Source organism: Oncorhynchus keta, chromosome 10 (assembly GCF_023373465.1).
Source record: "Oncorhynchus keta strain PuntledgeMale-10-30-2019 chromosome 10, Oket_V2, whole genome shotgun sequence".
Lineage (NCBI taxonomy): Eukaryota > Metazoa > Chordata > Actinopteri > Salmoniformes > Salmonidae > Oncorhynchus > Oncorhynchus keta.
Window position 1 is genome coordinate 76588881 of NC_068430.1, and position 15069 is coordinate 76603949.

Genomic DNA, 15069 nt, shown 5'->3' on the forward strand with positions numbered 1-15069 from the left:
TACAGTTTAATAGACCTCTATAATGGAATACAGTTTAATAGACCTCTATAATGGAATACAGTTTAATAGACCTCTATAATGGAATACAGTTTAATAGACCTCTATAATGGAATACAGTTTAATAGACCTCTATAATGGAATACAGTTTAATAGACCTCTATAATGGAATACAGTTTAATAGACCTCTATAATGGAATACAGTTTAATAGACCTCTATAATGGAATACAGTTTAATAGACCTCTATAATGGAATACAGTTTAATATAACTCTATAATGGAATAAAGTTTAATAGAACTCTATAATGGAATACAGTTTAATAGAACTATATAATGGAATACAGTTTAATAGACCTCTATAATGGAATACAGTTTAATAGACCTCTATAATGGAATACAGTTTAATAGACCTCTATAATGGAATACAGTTTAATAGACCTCTATAATGGAATACAGTTTAATAGACCTCTATAATGGAATACAGTTTAATAGAACTCTATAATGGAATACAGTTTAATAGAACTCTATAATGGAATACAGTTTAATAGATCTCTAGAATGGAATACAGTTTAATAGACCTCTATAATGGAATACAGTTTAATAGACCTCTATAATGGAATACAGTTTAATAGAACTCTATAATGGAATACAGTTTAATAGAACTCTATAATGGAATACAGTTTAATAGAACTCTATAATGGAATACAGTTTAATAGAACTCTATAATGGAATAAAGTTTAATAGAACTCTAATATGGAATACAGTCTAATAGAACTCTATAATGGAATACAGTTTAATAGACCTCTATAATGGAATACAGTTTAATAGAACTCTATAATGGAATACAGTTTAATATAACTCTATAATGGAATACAGTTTAATAGAACTCTATAATGGAATAAAGTTTAATAGAACTCTATAATGGAATACAGTTTAATATAACTCTATAATGGAATAAAGTTTAATAGAACTCTATAATGGAATACAGTTTAATAGAACTATATAATGGAATACAGTTTAATAGACCTCTATAATGGAATAAAGTTTAATAGACCTCTATAATGGAATACAGTTTAATAGACCTCTATAATGGAATACAGTTTAATAGACCTCTATAATGGAATACAGTTTAATAGACCTCTATAATGGAATACAGTTTAATAGACCTCTATAATGGAATACAGTTTAATAGACCTCTATAATGGAATACAGTTTAATAGAACTCTATAATGGAATACAGTTTAATAGAACTCTATAATGGAATACAGTTTAATATAACTCTATAATGGAATAAAGTTTAATAGACCTCTATAATGGAATACAGTTTAATAGAACTCTATAATGGAATACAGTTTAATAGACCTCTATAATGGAATACAGTTTAATAGAACTCTATAATGGAATACAGTTTAATAGAACTCTATAATGGAATACAGTTTAATAGACCTCTATAATGGAATACAGTTTAATAGACCTCTATAATGGAATACAGTTTAATCGACCTCTATAATGGAATACAGTTTAATCGACCTCTGTAATGGAATACAGTTTAATAGACCTCTATAATGGAATACAGTTTAATAGACCTCTATAATGGAATACAGTTTAATAGACCTCTATAATGGAATACAGTTTAATAGACCTCTATAATGGAATACAGTTTAATAGACCTCTATAATGGAATACAGTTTAATAGACCTCTATAATGGAATACAGTTTAATAGACCTCTATAATGGAATAAAGTTTAATAGACCTCTATAATGGAATACAGTTTAATAGACCTCTATAATGGAATACAGTTTAATAGACCTCTATAATGGAATACAGTTTAATAGACCTCTATAATGGAATACAGTTTAATAGAACTCTATAATGGAATACAGTTTAATAGATCTCTATAATGGAATACAGTTTAATATAACTCTATAATGGAATAAAGTTTAATAGACCTCAAATCAAATCAAATTCAAATCAAATCAAATTTTATTTGTCACATACACATGGTTAGCAGATGTTAATGCGAGTGTAGCGAAATGCTTGTGCTTCTAGTTCCGACAATGCAGTGATAACCACTGCACCCCTATAATGGAATACAGTTTAATAGAACTCTATAATGGAATACAGTTTAATAGAACTCTACAATTGAAATTAACTTCATAATGGAATACAGTTTAATAGAATTCTATAATGGAATACAGTTTAATAGAACTCTATAATGGAATACAGTTTAATAGACCTCTATAATGGAATACAGTTTAATAGACCTCTATAATGGAATACAGTTTAATAGACCTCTATAATGGAATACAGTTTAATAGAACTCTATAATGGAATACAGTTTAATAGATATCTATAATGGAATACAGTTTAATAGAACTCTATAATGGAATACAGTTTAATAGAACTCTATAATGGAATGCAGTTTAATAGAACTCTATAATGGAATACAGTTTAATAGAACTCTATAATGGAATAAAGTTTAATAGAACTCTATAATGGAATACAGTTTAATATAACTCTATAATGGAATAAAGTTTAATAGAACTCTATAATGGAATACAGTTTAATAGAACTATATAATGGAATACAGTTTAATAGACCTCTATAATGGAATAAAGTTTTGTTAGACCTCTATAATGGAATACAGTTTAATAGACCTCTATAATGGAATACAGTTTAATAGACCTCTATAATGGAATACAGTTTAATAGACCTCTATAATGGAATACAGTTTAATAGACCTCTATAATGGAATACAGTTTAATAGACCTCTATAATGGAATACAGTTTAATAGACCTCTATAATGGAATACAGTTTAATAGACCTCTATAATGGAATACAGTTTAATAGAACTCTATAATGGAATACAGTTTAATAGACCTCTATAATGGAATACAGTTTAATAGACCTCTATAATGGAATACAGTTTAATAGACCTCTATAATGGAATACAGTTTAATAGACCTCTATAATGGAATACAGTTTAATAGACCTCTATAATGGAATACAGTTTAATAGAACTCTATAATGGAATACAGTTTAATAGACCTCTATAATGGAATACAGTTTAATAGACCTCTATAATGGAATAAAGTTTAATAGACCTCTATAATGGAATACAGTTTAATAGAACTCTATAATGGAATACAGTTTAATAGACCTCTATAATGGAATAAAGTTTTAATAGACCTCTATAATGGAATACAGTTTAATAGACCTCTATAATGGAATACAGTTTAATAGACCTCTATAATGGAATACAGTTTAATAGACCTCTATAATGGAATACAGTTTAATAGAACTCTATAATGGAATAAAGTTTAATAGAACTCTATAATGGAATACAGTCTAATAGAACTCTATAATGGAATACAGTTTAATAGACCTCTATAATGGAATACAGTTTAATAGAACTCTATAATGGAATACAGTTTAATATAACTCTATAATGGAATAAAGTTTAATAGAACTCTATAATGGAATACAGTTTAATAGAACTCTATAATGGAATACAGTTTAATAGACCTCTATAATGGAATACAGTTTAATAGGCCTCTATAATGGAATACAGTTTAATAGACCTCTATAATGGAATACAGTTTAATAGACCTCTATAATGGAATACAGTTTAATAGACCTCTATAATGGAATACAGTTTAATAGAACTCTATAATGGAATACAGTTTAATAGACCTCTATAATGGAATACAGTTTAATAGACCTCTATAATGGAATACAGTTTAATAGACCTCTATAATGGAATACAGTTTAATAGACCTCTATAATGGAATACAGTTTAATAGACCTCTATAATGGAATACAGTTTAATAGACCTCTATAATGGAATGCAGTTTAATAGAACTCTATAATGGAATACAGTTTAATAGAACTCTATAATGGAATACAGTTTAATAGAACTCTATAATGGAATACAGTTTAATAGAACTCTATAATGGAATACAGTTTAATAGACCTCTATAATGGAATACAGTTTAATAGGCCTCTATAATGGAATACAGTTTAACAGACCTCTATAATGGAATACAGTTTAATAGACCTCTATAATGGAATACAGTTTAATAGACCTCTATAATGGAATACAGTTTAACATTTACATTTTACATTTAAGTCATTTAGCAGACGCTCTTATCCAGAGCGACTTACAAATTGGTGCAAACACCTATGACAACCAGTGGAACAGCCACTTGCATCTAAATCTTGTTGGGGGGGAGAAGGGGGGTGAGAAGGATTACTTACCCTTACTTACCCTATCCTAGGTATTAATAGAACTCTATAATGGAATACAGTTTAATAGACCTCTATAATGGAATACAGTTTAATAGGCCTCTATAATGGAATACAGTTTAACAGACCTCTATAATGGAATACAGTTTAATAGACCTCTATAATGGAATAAAGTTTAATAGACCTCTATAATGGAATACAGTTTAATAGAACTCTATAATGGAATACAGTTTAATAGACCTCTATAATGGAATAAAGTTTTAATAGACCTCTATAATGGAATACAGTTTAATAGACCTCTATAATGGAATACAGTTTAATAGAACTCTATAATGGAATAAAGTTTAATAGAACACTATAATGGAATACAGTCTAATAGAACTCTATAATGGAATAAAGTTTAATAGGACTCTATAATGGAATACAGTTTAATAGAACTCTATAATGGAATACAGTTTAATATAACTCTATAATGGAATAAAGTTTAATAGACCTCTATAATGGAATACAGTTTAATAGAACTCTATAATGGAATACAGTTTAATATAACTCTATAATAGAATAAAGTTTAATAGAACTCTATAATGGAATACAGTTTAATAGAACTATATAATGGAATACAGTTTAATAGAACTATATAATGGAATACAGTTTAATAGACCTCTATAATGGAATAAAGTTTTAATAGACCTCTATAATGGAATACAGTTTAATAGACCTCTATAATGGAATACAGTTTAATAGACCTCTATAATGGAATAAAGTTTAATAGAACTCTATAATGGAATACAGTTTAATAGAACTATATAATGGAATACAGTTTAATAAAACTCTATAATGGAATAAAGTTTAATAGAACTCTATAATGGAATACAGTTTAATAGAACTATATAATGGAATACAGTTTAATAGACCTCTATAATGGAATAAAGTTTTAATAGACCTCTATAATGGAATACAGTTTAATAGAACTCTATAATGGAATACAGTTTAATAAAACTCTATAATGGAATAAAGTTTAATAGAACTCTATAATGGAATACAGTTTAATAGAACTATATAATGGAATACAGTTTAATAGACCTCTATAATGGAATAAAGTTTTAATAGACCTCTATAATGGAATACAGTTTAATAGACCTCTATAATGGAATACAGTTTAATAGAACTCTATAATGGAATACAGTTTAATAGACCTCTATAATGGAATACAGTTTAATAGAACTCTATAATGGAATACAGTTTAATAGACCTCTATAATGGAATACAGTTTAATAGACCTCTATAATGGAATACAGTTTAATAGACCTCTATAATGGAATACAGTTTAATAGACCTCTATAATGGAATACAGTTTAATAGACCTCTATAATGGAATAAAGTTTAATAGAACTCTATAATGGAATACAGTCTAATAGAACTCTATAATGGAATACAGTTTAATAGACCTCTATAATGGAATACAGTTTAATAGAACTCTATAATGGAATACAGTTTAATATAACTCTATAATGGAATAAAGTTTAATAGAACTCTATAATGGAATACAGTTTAATAGACATCTATAATGGAATACAGTTTAATAGAACTCTATAATGGAATACAGTTTAATAGAACTCTATAATGGAATACAGTTTAATAGAACTCTATAATGGAATACAGTTTAATAGAACTCTATAATGGAATAAAGTTTAATAGAACTCTATAATGGAATACAGTTTAATATAACTCTATAATGGAATAAAGTCCTTCTGTAGCTCAGTTGGTAGAGCATGGCGCTTGTAACGCCAGGGTAGTGGGTTCGATTCCCGGGACCACCCATACGTAGAATGTATGCACACATGACTGTAAGTCGCTTTGGATAAAAGCGTCTGCTAAATGGCATATTATTTATTTTATTTATTAATAGAACTCTATAATGGAATACAGTTTAATAGAACTATATAATGGAATACAGTTTAATAGACCTCTATAATGGAATAAAGTTTAATAGACCTCTATAATGGAATACAGTTTAATAGACCTCTATAATGGAATACAGTTTAATAGACCTCTATAATGGAATACAGTTTAATAGACCTCTATAATGGAATACAGTTTAATATAACTCTATAATGGAATACAGTTTAATAGAACTCTATAATGGAATACAGTTTAATAGAACTATATAATGGAATACAGTTTAATAGACCTCTATAATGGAATACAGTTTAATAGACCTCTATAATGGAATACAGTTTAATAGACCTCTATAATGGAATACAGTTTAATAGGCCTCTATAATGGAATACAGTTTAATAGACCTCTATAATGGAATACAGTTTAATAGACCTCTATAATGAAATACAGTTTAATAGAACTCTATAATGGCATACAGTTTAATAGAACTCTATAATGGAATACAGTTTAATAGACCTCTATAATGGAATACAGTTTAATAGACCTCTATAATGGAATACAGTTTAATAGACCTCTATAATGGAATACAGTTTAATAGACCTCTATAATGGAATACAGTTTAATAGAACTCTATAATGGAATACAGTTTAATAGACCTCTATAATGGAATACAGTTTAATAGACCTCTATAATGGAATACAGTTTAATAGACCTCTATAATGGAATACAGTTTAATAGGCCTCTATAATGGAATACAGTTTAATAGACCTCTATAATGGAATACAGTTTAATAGACCTCTATAATGGAATACAGTTTAATAGAACTCTATAATGGAATACAGTTTAATAGAACTCTATAATGGAATACAGTTTAATAGAACTCTATAATGGAATACAGTTTAATAGAACTCTATAATGGAATAAAGTTTAATAGAACTCTAATATGGAATACAGTCTAATAGAACTCTATAATGGAATACAGTTTAATAGACCTCTATAATGGAATACAGTTTAATATAACTCTATAATGGAATACAGTTTAATATAACTCTATAATGGAATACAGTTTAATAGAACTCTATAATGGAATACAGTTTAATATAACTCTATAATGGAATACAGTTTAATAGACCTCAAATCAAATCAAATTCAAATCAAATCAAATTTTATTTGTCACATACACATGGTTAGCAGATGTTAATGCGAGTGTAGCGAAATGCTTGTGCTTCTAGTTCCGACAATGCAGTGATAACCACTGCACCCCTATAATGGAATACAGTTTAATAGAACTCTATAATGGAATACAGTTTAATAGAACTCTACAATTGAAATTAACTTCATAATGGAATACAGTTTAATAGAATTCTATAATGGAATACAGTTTAATAGAACTCTATAATGGAATACAGTTTAATAGACCTCTATAATGGAATACAGTTTAATAGACCTCTATAATGGAATACAGTTTAATAGAACTCTATAATGGAATACAGTTTAATAGATCTCTATAATGGAATACAGTTTAATAGAACTCTATAATGGAATACAGTTTAATTGAACTCTATAATGGAATGCAGTTTAATAGAACTCTATAATGGAATACAGTTTAATAGAACTCTATAATGGAATAAAGTTTAATAGAACTCTATAATGGAATAAAGTTTAATAGAACTCTATAATGGAATACAGTTTAATAGAACTCTATAATGGAATAAAGTTTAATAGAACTCTATAATGGAATAAAGTTTAATAGAACTCTATAATGGAATACAGTTTAATAGAACTATATAATGGAATACAGTTTAATAGAACTCTATAATGGAATAAAGTTTAATAGAACTCTATAATGGAATAAAGTTTAATAGAACTCTATAATGGAATACAGTTTAATAGAACTCTATAATGGAATAAAGTTTAATAGAACTCTATAATGGAATACAGTTTAATAGAACTCTATAATGGAATACAGTTTAATAGAACTCTATAATGGAATACAGTTTAATAGACCTCTATAATGGAATACAGTTTAATAGACCTCTATAATGGAATACAGTTTAATAAAACTCTATAATGGAATACAGTTTAATAGAACTCTATAATGGAATAAAGTTTAATAGAACTCTATAATGGAATACAGTTTAATAGAACTCTATAATGGAATACAGTTTAATAGAACTCTATAATGGAATACAGTTTAATAGACCTCTATAATGGAATACAGTTTAATAGACCTCTATAATGGAATACAGTTTAATAAACCTCTATAATGGAATACAGTTTAATAGAACTCTATAATGGAATACAGTTTAATAGAACTCTATAATGGAATACAGTTTAATAGACCTCTATAATGGAATACAGTTTAATAGACCTCTATAATGGAATACAGTTTAATAGACCTCTATAATGGAATACAGTTTAATAGAACTCTATAATGGAATACAGTTTAATAGAACTCTATAATGGAATAAAGTTTAATAGAACTCTACAATTGAAATGAACTTCATAATTTAATACAGTTTAATAGACCTCTATAATGGAATACAGTTTAATAGAACTCTATAATGGAATACAGTTTAATAGACCTCTATAATGGAATACAGTTTAATAGAACTCTATAATGGAATACAGTTTAATAGAACTCTATAATGGAATACAGTTTAATAGACCTCTATAATGGAATACAGTTTAATAGAACTCTATAATGGAATACAGTTTAATAGACCTCTATAATGGAATACAGTTTAATAGACCTCTATAATGGAATACAGTTTAATAGAACTCTATAATGGAATACAGTTTAATAGAACTCTATAATGGAATAAAGTTTAATATAACTCTATAATGGAATACAGTTTAATAGAACTCTATAATGGAATACAGTTTAATAGAACTCTATAATGGAATAAAGTTTAATAGAACTCTACAATTGAAATGAACTTCATAATTTAATACAGTTTAATAGACCTCTATAATGGAATACAGTTTAATAGACCTCTATAATGGAATACAGTTTAATAGAACTCTATAATGGAATACAGTTTAATAGAACTCTATAATGGAATACAGTTTAATAGAACTCTATAATGGAATACAGTTTAATAGACCTCTATAATGGAATACAGTTTAATAGAACTCTATAATGGAATACAGTTTAATAGACCTCTATAATGGAATACAGTTTAATAGACCTCTATAATGGAATACAGTTTAATAGAACTCTATAATGGAATACAGTTTAATAGAACTCTATAATGGAATAAAGTTTAATAGAACTCTATAATGGAATACAGTTTAATAGAACTCTATAATGGAATACAGTTTAATAGAACTCTATAATGGAATAAAGTTTAATAGAACTCTACAATTGAAATGAACTTCATAATTTAATACAGTTTAATAGACCTCTATAATGGAATACAGTTTAATAGACCTCTATAATGGAATACAGTTTAATAGAACTCTATAATGGCATACAGTTTAATAGAACTCTATAATGGAATAAAGTTTAATAGACCTCTATAATGGAATACAGTTTAATAGACCTCTATAATGGAATACAGTTTAATAGAACTCTATAATGGAATACAGTTTAATAGAACTCTATAATGGAATAAAGTTTAATAGAACTCTATAATGGAATACAGTTTAATATAACTCTATAATGGAATACAGTTTAATAGAACTCTATAATGGAATACAGTTTAATATAACTCTATAATGGAATAAAGTTTAATAGAACTCTATAATGGAATACAGTTTAATAGAACTATATAATGGAATACAGTTTAATAGAACTCTATAATGGAATACAGTTTAATAGAACTCTATAATGGAATACAGTTTAATAGACCTCTATAATGGAATACAGTTTAATAGACCTCTATAATGGAATACAGTTTAATAGACCTCTATAATGGAATACAGTTTAATAGAACTCTATAATGGAATACAGTTTAATAGAACTCTATAATGGAATACAGTTTAATAGAACTCTATAATGGAATACAGTTTAATAGACCTCTATAATGGAATACAGTTTAATAGAACTCTATAATGGAATACAGTTTAATAGAACTCTATAATGGAATACAGTTTAATAGAACTCTATAATGGAATACAGTTTAATAGAACTCTATAATGGAATACAGTTTAATAGACCTCTATAATGGAATACAGTTTAATAGAACTCTATAATGGAATACAGTTTAATAGAACTCTATAATGGAATACAGTTTAATAGAACTCTATAATGGAATACAGTTTAATAGAACTCTATAATGGAATACAGTTTAATAGAACTCTATAATGGAATACAGTTTAATAGAACTCTATAATGGAATACAGTTTAATAGAAATCTATAATGGAATACAGTTTAATAGAACTCTATAATGGAATACAGTTTAATAGACCTCTATAATGGAATACAGTTTAATAGACCTCTATAATGGAATACAGTTTAATAGAACTCTATAATGGAATACAGTTTAATAGAACTCTATAATGGAATAAAGTTTAATAGAACTCTATAATGGAATACAGTTTAATAGAACTCTATAATGGAATACAGTTTAATAGAACTCTATAATGGAATAAAGTTTAATAGAACTCTACAATTGAAATGAACTTCATAATTTAATACAGTTTAATAGACCTCTATAATGGAATACAGTTTAATAGACCTCTATAATGGAATACAGTTTAATAGAACTCTATAATGGAATACAGTTTAATAGAACTCTATAATGGAATACAGTTTAATAGACCTCTATAATGGAATACAGTTTAATAGACCTCTATAATGGAATACAGTTTAATAGACCTCTATAATGGAATACAGTTTAATAGAACTCTATAATGGAATACAGTTTAATAGACCTCTATAATGGAATACAGTTTAATAGAACTCTATAATGGAATACAGTTTAATAGAACTCTATAATGGAATACAGTTTAATAGAACTCTATAATGGAATACAGTTTAATAGAACTCTATAATGGAATACAGTTTAATAGAACTCTATAATGGAATACAGTTTAATAGACCTCTATAATGGAATACAGTTTAATAGAACTCTATAATGGAATACAGTTTAATAGAACTCTATAATGGAATACAGTTTAATAGAACTCTATAATGGAATACAGTTTAATAGACCTCTATAATGGAATACAGTTTAATAGAACTCTATAATGGAATACAGTTTAATAGAACTCTACAATTGAAATGAACTTCATAATTTAATACAGTTTAACAGAACTGTATAATTGAATAGAACAGTAGAATTGAATAGTGTGGAATAGAACTATATATTTGAATAGAACTGTACAGCTGAATAGAACATTATTATTTAATATGGTTGAATAGAAGTGTAGAATTGAATAGAACTGCTGAATTGGATAGTAGAATTGAATAGTGTGAAATATAACTACATAATTGAATATAACTGTTGAACTGAATACAACAGTATTATTTAATATAGTTCAATAGAAATGTAGAATTGAATAAAACTCGAATAGTAAAGTAAACTTGAATAGAGTTGAATATAACTGTACAATTGAATATAATTGTATAATTGAAAATACTTCTATAATTGAATACTTTGAATCAATATTCACATAACAATAAGCAATTCCAACAAATTGGGGTTAAGAAAGATTCTTTCTCATTGACCCCCCAGTGTAAAATAATCAACGTTGTGGTTGATTTTCTGTTATATAGAAATAACAAAAATGACATAAAGCTGCTGTGTTGTTCAAAGTACAAACATCTGAAGGAAATGGAGTCTGTGAGAAGAGCCCTGTGTCTTCAGGCAAATCAGAATGGAAGACTGGGAAATTGTGGGGACCCACTGTCTAAGAAGCCTACATGTGTGTGTGGAAAACATCTCACCACAGGTAAGACATGTCATTTGTTTAGAATAGTCTGTTTAGTAGCTTCACTCACTACTTTCACCCGTAGAGTCTGTTTGTTCATGTTGCTGGTCTTGGCTAGTTTAAAGGTCATGAACAGTCAAAATCATGTTTTTCATGAAATTGGATGATATTTGAAGGAAACCAGATCAAAGCATGATGACCAAAGTACGAGAACTGACTGTTGCTTCTATGTACATTCATAAATCTGGATCATAAAGTTACTGGTCTCCTCCCCTATGTCAATTACTGGATTCATAATCAAGCGAACAATGTGATATCACCTTAACTTGTTATTTTAATAGACGAATGGTAAAATTATATTCTCTTACCTATTTTTAATAAGTACCGCCTTGTAACCAATATCGGAGAAGGCATTTTTGCAGAGTCGCGTGGTTTATATAGCTCGACATGTGTCAAAATGTGACTGTAGGGTAGGGGTTGGCATCAAAATTATTTCCCCACCTATCTTCTGAATCAAGCTTGTAACATCAGTACAGTAGCCTATGCTTCTGAGGGGGGAGGGGCAGGTATCCTAAACACGCACAGGTAAAGATTTTCAGACACTGAAATATGTTTCTGAATGATAAAGTGAGGGCTTTGCATAGGCGCTTTGTTGCGATTTGTTGTGGGACAACTTTAAATAACCTTATTAACTGGTTCTCATGCTTTTAAACAGTATGGATCACTTTCGTTCCAGGTTCCGCTTCTGTTCCTTGAAAACATTTTTATTTTCCGGTTTTTGGTTCTGTTCCCTGAACCGGTTCCAACCACTGCTGTAGGATGTCAGCAAATCAAATGTAAAGTTTACGCTATTCATCAATGGCAAAGACGCTTATACACCGAGTGTACAAAACATTTTTTGCCCTCAGATGAGCCTCATTTCATCAGGGCATGGACTCTACAAGGTGTGGAAAGCGTTCCACAGAGATCCTGGCTCATGTTGACTCCAATGCTTTCCACAGTTGTGTCAAGTTAGCTGGATGTCCTTTGGGTGGTGGACCATTCTTGATACACACGGAAACGGTTGAGCATTAAAAACCCAGCAGCATTGCAGTTCAGCATTGCATTTCTGTGTCCTAGAGATTAATGTACTTTGGTGTGGAAATTGCAAATCAATCCCAGAACAACAGCAAAGGACCTTGTGAAGATGCTGGAGGAAACATGTACAAAAGTATCCATATCCACAGTAAAACAAGTCTTATATTGACATAACCTGAAAGACAGCTTGGCAAGGTAGAAGCCACTGCTCTAAAACCGCCATAATAAAGCCAGACTACAGTTTGCAACTGCACATGGAGACAAATTATGTGGATATATTGAAGCAACATCTCAAGACATCAGTCAGGCAGTTAAAGCTTGGTCGCAAATGGGTCTTCCAACTGGACAATGACCACAGGCATACTTCCAAAGTTGTGGCAAAATGGCTTAAGGACAACAAAGTCAAGGTATTGGAGAGGCCATCACAAAGCCCTGACCTCAATCCAATAGAGCATTTGTGGGCAGAACTGAAAAAGTGTATGCGAGCAAGAAGGCCTACAAACCTGACTCAGTTACACCAGCTCTGTCAGGAGGAATGTGCCAAAATTCACCCAACTTATTGTGGGAAGCTTGTGGAAGGCTACTCGAAACATTTGACCCAAGTTAAACCATTTTAAAGGCAATGCTACCAAATACTAATTGAGTGTATGTAAACTTCTGACCCACTGGGAATGTGATGAAAGAAATAAAAGCTGAAACAAATGATTCTCTCTACTATTATTCTGACATTTCACATTCTTAAAATAAAGTGGTGATCCTAACTGACCTAAGACAGGGAATTTGTACTAGGATTAAATGTCAGGAAATGTGGACAACTGAGTTTAAATGTACTTGGCTAAGGTGTCTGAAAACTTCTGACTTCAACTGTAATATCTGAATGTGTAGCTAGATTCTTACCTGTATACGTAGATGAAAGCTTCACGGCAGACTGCAACCCCTTTAATCAGACATTCTGTGTGGTTTCCATTTAGTTTGCACAGGTTGTTTGGCTCGTTGTGTTCCACTGATTTCAAAACGTGTCATTTTCAGAGTGAGAGAGAGTCAGCATTGCATGGTACGATCATCATCCAGAAAGTAGTCCATCACAACTTTTTCCCACTGACCTTTGTGGATAAATTCAGGGCAGCAATGTTATTGAGAGCAGTAGCAACATATTTCCAGTTGTCCATGGCTAACGTTATATGTATATATAAAAACTGTAGTAGAAAGGATTATCTACACAATTACAAGCAGCTCATTTTATAGACACAAGATGCAACACTGCAGACCAATCCAAACTCATCTCTTTGCATGTCCAGCCCACTCATTATCTCAGCCAATCATAGCTAGAGGGAAGGTTGCTGCCTTTATCTGTGGCTAAACCAACTCAGCTCGTAATTTAACAATTTTATTCGTATTTACAGATTATATACAAGTTTGATATTAAGGCACATGAAAGTGCACATGTTCGAGAAGGCATTACTGGCAAAATAACACATTTTGATAACAAATGTATACAGTGTTGCAAAAAAGTATTTAGTCAGCCACCAATTGTGCAAGTTCTCCCACTTAAAAAGATGAGAGAGGCCTGTAATTTTCATCATAGGTACACTTCAACTATGACAGACAAAATGAGAGAAAAAAATCCAGAAAATCACATTGTAGGATTTTTAATGAATTTATTTGCAAATTATGGTGGAAAATAAGTATTTGGTCAAAAACAAAAGTTTATCTCAATACTTTGTTATATACATTTTGTTGGCAATGACAGAGGTCAAACATATACATAGTTCATATATACCGTACTCTATTCTACTATATTTTAGTCTATGCCACTTTGCTCATTCTAATATTTCTATATTTCTTAATTCCATTATTTTACTTTTAAATTTGTGTGTATTGTTGTGAATTGTTAGATATTACTGCACTGTTGGAGCTAGGAACACAAGCATTCCGCTACCTCCACAAAATCTCCTAAATATGTACACTACC

The 15069-nt window shown here is 29.1% G+C and overlaps 1 long non-coding RNA gene across 4 annotated transcripts; it reads right to left on the bottom strand.

Moving 5' to 3' along the window:
• Positions 1 to 5800: 5800 nt before the first annotated feature.
• On the bottom strand, positions 5801 to 13876 carry LOC127932394 (uncharacterized). 4 transcript variants are annotated; one of them, XR_008145121.1, is made up of 3 exons: positions 10939 to 13876; positions 8403 to 9548; positions 5801 to 6407 (listed from the first exon to the last, which is right to left on the bottom strand). It is a non-coding gene; the product is annotated as an uncharacterized LOC127932394 (long non-coding RNA). The 4 variants fall into 4 exon arrangements; XR_008145123.1 differs by lacking the exon at positions 10939 to 13876 and adding an exon at positions 10305 to 10550 and having other exon boundaries at positions 8403 to 9996; XR_008145122.1 differs by lacking the exon at positions 10939 to 13876 and adding an exon at positions 10165 to 10550 and having other exon boundaries at positions 8403 to 9996.
• Positions 13877 to 15069: the final 1193 nt, after the last annotated feature.